Source organism: Teleopsis dalmanni, chromosome 1 (assembly GCF_002237135.1).
Source record: "Teleopsis dalmanni isolate 2A chromosome 1, ASM223713v2, whole genome shotgun sequence".
Taxonomy (NCBI): domain Eukaryota; kingdom Metazoa; phylum Arthropoda; class Insecta; order Diptera; family Diopsidae; genus Teleopsis; species Teleopsis dalmanni.
The window spans coordinates 216,459,897-216,467,518 of NC_051846.1; positions in this window are offsets into that span (position 1 = coordinate 216,459,897).

Genomic DNA, 7,622 nt, shown 5'->3' on the forward strand with positions numbered 1-7,622 from the left:
CAGTGACGTTATATCTAAACACCAAAGATCAAACGCTATCGACATATCATCTAACACCATGGCCTGCTACTGTCAAGCCATTATGTGACACTTAGGTTCACAAAATGACTGAGAAAATATGTATAATAGAGACAATAAATAGAATTTTATTCTATATCGTTCTATATCGTTTTAAATGTATCGTTAGAATTTTTAATTCAGGGTAGAGTTTATAACTAACCTTTGTAATGTTCTTTATGTTGTAGCTATTTGAGCAAGTGCACTTGAGCACTTTTACTCTTTATAAACTCAAGGTATCTTCAAAATCCTTTTTTACGTCATGACTGGTTTATTATTTATCACTTTATCAGACTAAACAATAATTGACCTCAGATCTGCATACCTCCCCGAGGAGCCTGTAACCATTCTCTTCAGTTCAATAAGTGATCCCATTTTTTAAGAAGTAAAAATTGATTATTAAATAGGCAAGGAACTGATAATAAATTATAATTAATTTTGAACTAGTCTTTGGACACACCTTTCTGTATTTTTCAGTCGACCATACTCATGAAATGAAACATAATATTTTTAAGTTTCTAGGACTTAATACGAAATCTGGTATAGTAGATAGTAAAATGATAGCAAAAAAAAATTTTTTTTTTAATAAATACACTAAAAATGCACTTATTAAATGTTCATGCATAATGCTAATATTATTAAATATCTTATTTAAAAAGAATTATTTATTTTTAATCAAATTACAAGTTTGCTCAAAGTGCTTAATATGCTGCACTATCAAAAATCATGTGTAATTTCTATCAAACGAATGAAAAATTAGAACAAGGTTTGCTTGTTCAAAGTGTTAACTACTGAAATGTAAAGTTTTAATAATTTAATAATTTAAAATTCACGTTTATAAACGCATATATCGCATATATCGCGTATATCGCGTATATCGCGTATATCACATATATTGACAAAAAATCATAACTAAGGTATACTAAAACAGTTTGCGGCAGGCAGGCTCATTATCATGATTTGATAAATTTTTTTGTCGAGTTGCTTTGGTATAGTAGGTTTAGTAGGATGCCAATGTGTGATTTAGTATTTCAACATGTTAAGAGTCAACACAATTCCATATCGCATAAATGCGTTGCACCTCATTTCGTAGACCATTGATTTCAGTTGCAAATATCATAACGTGCCACGGCACTTACATAATAACAAAGCAACAAATAAAAAACAAATCTAAAAGATGCAGTTTTGCTGTTATTGTACGCGTACATATGACAACTGAATCGAACTGAACCGAAGTAAACTTCAGTTAGTTTAAGTAAACTTAACTGAACTAAACTAGTCTAAAAGTTGAAGTAGGTTGAATTCATTTTTCGTTTACTTAGTTTCAGATATGAAATTAAAATTCAATCAAATTGCAAAACACACGGCAACATGGCACAGGACACTGAACTATCCACTGCTACCAACAACCAATAGTGTTCCATGTGCTGAGACAGTTAGTTGCACGCAGTTAAGCTGGCACCGCAAGTTTCGGTGTTTAAAATATGCGTGCGGCATTGCATTGTGACCAGCGCGTACAGCGTTGCCTTCGAACGGCTTAGTTGGGCGGTTAATCTGGAAACGTGTTTAATGTTCAATTAACTCTAAGCAATAAAAAAATAAAATATATCCAAAAAGATTAAAAATGAGATTCAGATTTAGATCGAAACACCAAAATGTTGCTTACTTAGAAATATGCAAAATAAATTAAAATTGAAAAATTAAAAGGAAAAAAGAAAAAAAAGGAAAAAAAATATTGACTCCTTGTTCATTTGCTGCGTCGCTTTACATTTGGGCATATTTGCATTTCGACATGCGTGCCGTGCAGTAATCAGCATATCAGGCTGGTCCTACCTTTCACTTTCGTTTCGATTTTCATAAATATTTTAATACATTAACTATGTCACTAGAAGCATTTTTATTTCATTTTACGTTTTCAAAAAAAAAAACATTAAAGTCGTGTTTATTGCTATAGTTTAGTTGCAATGCGCCAAGAAATTAGTTTTTCACAGTTTTTGATTTATTTTCTGTTCAAATGGAAAAGATCCTAGTATACTATAGTCATACTAGCCTTATGACTTACTCGAACAAGCTATATGTGAATATATCGGTATATATAAAATACACCGATTTTTTTTGCTCCAGCTGATATCAAGTTTTCTTTCCCAAACCTGTAACATTCCAATATAGCCGTTTTGATTCGATTGCAGCCATAGTTCACAAATTAATGCGTAAATCTTGATTTCAAATCACTGTTGGCAGCTAAGTCAGCATAGAATTTTTTTTCTATTAAAATTTTATTTTAAGTATATATAATTGAATATAAATATATATCACACATTGCAATAAAATCATATTTGATTTAAGCTGATGTTAAAAAAAAATTGGAGTTTAACTTCAATTTATTTATTTAATGTCAACGTCCAATCAAATATGCTCCACAAAACTCTGTATGAGAACTTTTATAAAACAATTGCTAAATTGTATATATACATTTACATACACACATATAAATATATACATTTACATACACACATATAAATATATAAATTTATATATATTATATATATATATATATGGAATGAATACATTTTTTTTAAAATAAAAGTTAAAGTTTCAAGGATAAATAATATTATTTTTTCACAAATAAAATAAAAAAATATAAAACGAGTTTTTGTGTTTATAAGACATCGGCTTAGATACTGAATATCAGTGAAGTAAGATTATAAAAGTTTAATAGAGAATTGTTGAAAAAAAATAAATTTAATATGCATACATTTTTTAGTTAATATGTTATAGTAGGTATCCTTTGAAATACTGTAAACTGAAATTTTATGTGCATTCTACAAATACAATTTTTAGATAATACTAATAATAATAATAATAATAATAATAATAATAATAATAATAATAATAATACTATACAAACTTAAGTTTGAAAATATCTAATTATATATATATATACAGTCAAACTTCCATGACTCGAAGCCCAATTTTGCAAAGAAGAGGTTCGACTTATGGTGTCTTCGAGTTAGAGAATTTTTTTATTTTATTTCAATTTTGCAATAAACTAGAATTACATTTTAATATATTTATTTATTTGCTATCAAATAAAGCACAGAAGTTATAGTGAAGTAAAATATTCAGATATTAAGATTTTGGACTTTAATTTTTTTCTTATTTTCAGTAAAAAGAGATTTGACTTTTTTCGTACTCTTTTTACTATCAGTTATAGTATCATTCGTTTGCAAATATAAATTCAGAATATTGAATGAGTCTTCTATGGTATTTCATTCTTGAAAGGCTGATAAATAATTACATCCACCGAATCCTCAGCATCACTTTCCGTTGGGCTTAGAATTGGATCCAGTATGAGCAATAGAGCACAATAGTGTTCAATAATATCGTCATCTGTAGGAAAGCTTGATGTATAAATTTTATTGTCAAGCTCAATATAATCGTTAAGAGTAGCACTGGAAATTATTTTATTTACTTTAAATCACGCTGCTAGCGACTGGCATTTGCTCAAAGAAGCAGCATAAGAAAGAAAAAATTAAACAAAATTTTTGAACAAAATTTTTGTTTTAGATATCGAGAAATTAGAGTTATAGAAGTTTGAGTTATGGAAGCAGAATTGTGCGTTATTTGCTCTCTAAAACCTTGGTGCACTGTTTTTGGTTCGAGTTATAGAAAATTCGAGTTATAGAAGTTTGACTGTATTAATATTAAGATATATATTAATAAAGAATTTGCAGAACTTTTTTAAAAGAAATTTTACTCAGTAGTATTTTGAATAGTAGGCAATTACAACAACAAAAATTTATTATTTATACCCATTATCAGTGGTCTTGGAATTTTTTCTTATATTTAAATATTCTTAAATAATTTTTTTAAAACTGCAAGTACGAAGGGTTAAACTTGTGCCCTGCGAAATTTGAAGCTTAGAGTCAGTGTTAATTATCCAAGCGAAGCAAAGTCGTACTGGACTTGTATGTTTACTTACTTACTTCTTACTTAACAAATTCACTTGCTTTGATATATTAGACCGAAATCATAGCCATTTCAATTAATTAATAAATAATAAAATTTTGTTGTTGTAATTCACTACTGTTCAAGACACCTCACTATGAAAACAACAGTTTCTATTTAGTAAAATGTTTCCTTTCGTCATAGTTGACTTTTGAAATTGGTGTTTTATACACTTTAATAACTTTAATTTAATTTTTGAGTGAAATCAAATTAAAAAATTTGAGTAATGAAGTGATATTATTGTTTCAGTGATATATATCAAATAACTCTGTAACATATTATACACAAAATTTAGTTAAAGGTTAGTCATTTTACCATATGAAAATTTATACGTAACTATTAAATGACTATTTCATCCACAAAATGTAACTGGATAGTATGAATTTGATCTGAAGGTGTGATATGATCACATTTATTTTGGAATATGAAGAAAGTATGACACAAACCTTCAATTCTGAAGTTACAGCCATATGATACCTATTTTTTTACGTGAGATTAAGGATGTGGATATGAACCGTATGTGCTTTGTATAAGATAATGATAGAAGAAACACAACACGTCTGGTTTAGAGTTTATACGCTTTTATAAATTGGAAATTTTACGTTTAGGTGATGTGAATTCATCTCCAAGATAACGTGATTTACCATCATAGCTTTTTTCCATGATTACATAAAGAATCTTGACCTTTTTTAAAAAAAAAAATTTTTTTATATGTATATAAATTAGTTATGGTTACTTCCTCCAGAATTTTATTTTATATTTAGTTATCACAGGATTATTTTTAGCAGTTTATTATTAAATTAATATGATACACTTATTGCCTTTTTTTTCTGAAATATTTTGGCCAACAACTCGAAAAACATATTAAAAATTTTTTTTATAGACCTATTTCGAGATATGAGACTTCGAACTTTTTTTCGTATTTTTCGGATGTAGTTTCACACGTTGCATCACATTGCAAGTTACAAACGTCAGATTGTTTTAACATAAATTTAGTTTGTGATTCATATAATGATCACTTCTTACTTCTCAAAAAAAATTTGTTTAGTATATTATTTACCTCTAGTACAAAATAGGATTAGGAACCAAAAATGAGTTTAAAATTATTAATTAATTTTGCATTCCAAAAAAATGGAATTTAAAATAAAGTGAAAAAATATAGTAACAGATTTATAAGTTTCATCAAATTTTAAATTTTTTTCTAAGCCAATTTTCTATGACGTTTTAATAAAATTATTTAAAATATTGTAAAAAATATATATATATATTAATTTGTTATGTATATATATCTGAATGAATATATTAATTAGTTGTAAGTTGCTGAATTTAAATAAATTAGTTAACAGTTTTTTATAATTTCGATCTCTTTTTTTTTAGTGAGAGAGTTTTTATGAAACTTGAATATTTGCGTAACATTTGAATTAAATTTCTTTTTTGATTGATAGATTAATTGCATACCATTCAAAATTATTATATAACAAAATAATTAAAAGTTTCCGTAATTTCTAAACGTAAATTCATTTATTCGCACAGGTTATTTGGTTTTAACAAATTTTTATAGATTTTATAGTTTTCTTTATCTATTTTAAACTATGGTTCACGCTATTTGTGAAACAGATATAATCTAAATTACAGGTTTTAAAAGAGATTAGAGAAGTTAACACATAAAAAATATGTGAACGACTTTAAAAATATATAATTACTGTTAATACTTGTTATATGTATTTTTGTATGTATATTTCGTTAAAGTCTCATATCTGTATTTTATATTGTATAAGCAAACAAATTTAATAAAAGTAATTGTATGAAAATGTTTTCTAACAAAGTTTCTATGAAATTATTTTCAAGACGATGTAAAACAAACGGTTGATTGATGTCCTAGACTATCGTTAGGACATCACACCTCGATTTCACACCTCGGAATTAGATACGTCTTTTTATGTTTCGGGTCACGTGAAAGTTTTGGGAAATAAACAAGTTGACAGCTTAGCCTGAACTGCATCAAAAACTGTTTTTATAGGCTCTCAACCTTTTTGTAGGTTAAACTGGATCAGTACAAAACAAATAATAAAGGAGAGGGAGAATCATTTACGCCTGGTGTATTGGGAAGATTTCATAGGACTCAGACAAAGCAAAGCATTGATCAAACCTTCTCCTACAATAGAATTTCTAAATTTTTAAAAGGTGATTTAAGATTGCTAACGAGTTTCATTACTGGTCATTATGGTCTAAAATATCACCTATAAAAAATTCAATTATCTGCTAATTCGAAATGTAGATCATGGCTAGAAGATGAAGAAACAACTATGCATATTCTTTGTGATTGTTCAGCTTTAACAACGCACAGTCAATTTACGCTTTAAGTAAAACGTGCGTTTTACTTACTGGCGTAAAATTTCTCCCACCAGTTATTCTCCAGATTTTGTTCTGGACTGTGTTCACAAAGCTTTAAAGGGCTTTGTGTAATTAAAAGTGAGTTTCGTACAATAGGACTCATTTAGTAGCAGCATCGGCTGTTCGGTGAATTCACGACACTAGTTTAAAAAAAATCGTTATGTTGGATATGTTGGCTCAGAGCTGATAGCAATATTAATGTGTTGTTAATCTAACAATTTGTGGATTCATCAGCGAAGAATTTAGCCTCTCCATAATACAATCTGAAATGTGAGCAACCTACAACAAGACCTTGCAACAAAAACAAGTGATAAACATAAACGGGATTAATGACTCCCTATTTTAAGCGTTCAGTAATCAGGCTTATTCGTGACTTATTCTTTTGTTAACTATAGTCAATTGCAGAATAAGTTGATGTCGTTATTTTATCTACTCTAATTTTCATATCTACATACTTGCTTATAACTTATAATTTATGCTCAGAGTAATCAAGTGGGGATGCTATGGCCATGATTATAGCAAGGATTTTATATTTTAATGTTGGAATTTTTGTATTTAGATTTGAATTACAAAAACCTGCAAATGGCTTACAGGTTTTGTTCAAAAATGTAACTGAGTTTATGTGTATAGTAAAAGATCAAATATGAATAAATGAATAAATAATTTTTTTGACATTATATCAAATTGTTTTAATTGAAGCTGTTACTTAGAAGTACAAAACTACATATGATTAAAATATTAATACAATCAGTTTTATTCTATGGATGCGAATTGTGTGTGCTTTGGGCTGCAGATTTCAAGCTTCTAGCAGCGTTTCAAAATATTAATTAGATACATTTGCAACACACTTTGAAGGAGATTTATACAGACGACGATACGGATCTTGACACGAATAAGGACAGCAATACAGATCCTGAAACTAGAAACTATGAGGTCCAAATACTGGATTGTTTGATTATGAAGTTTTGAAAGAAAATATATATATTCATATATATGCAGATAAGGCAGTGAAGCGAAAGAAAGAAGTAAGGGGGGAAACAGAAATGACGGGAGAAGAAAAGAGTTTTTGGTTAAGACACACGCATTTTTGAGAAGTTGATAAGTTTTAAGAAGTTTTTGATAAGTTTAATATATTTTGAGAAGTTTGAAGTTAAAAAAGAAAA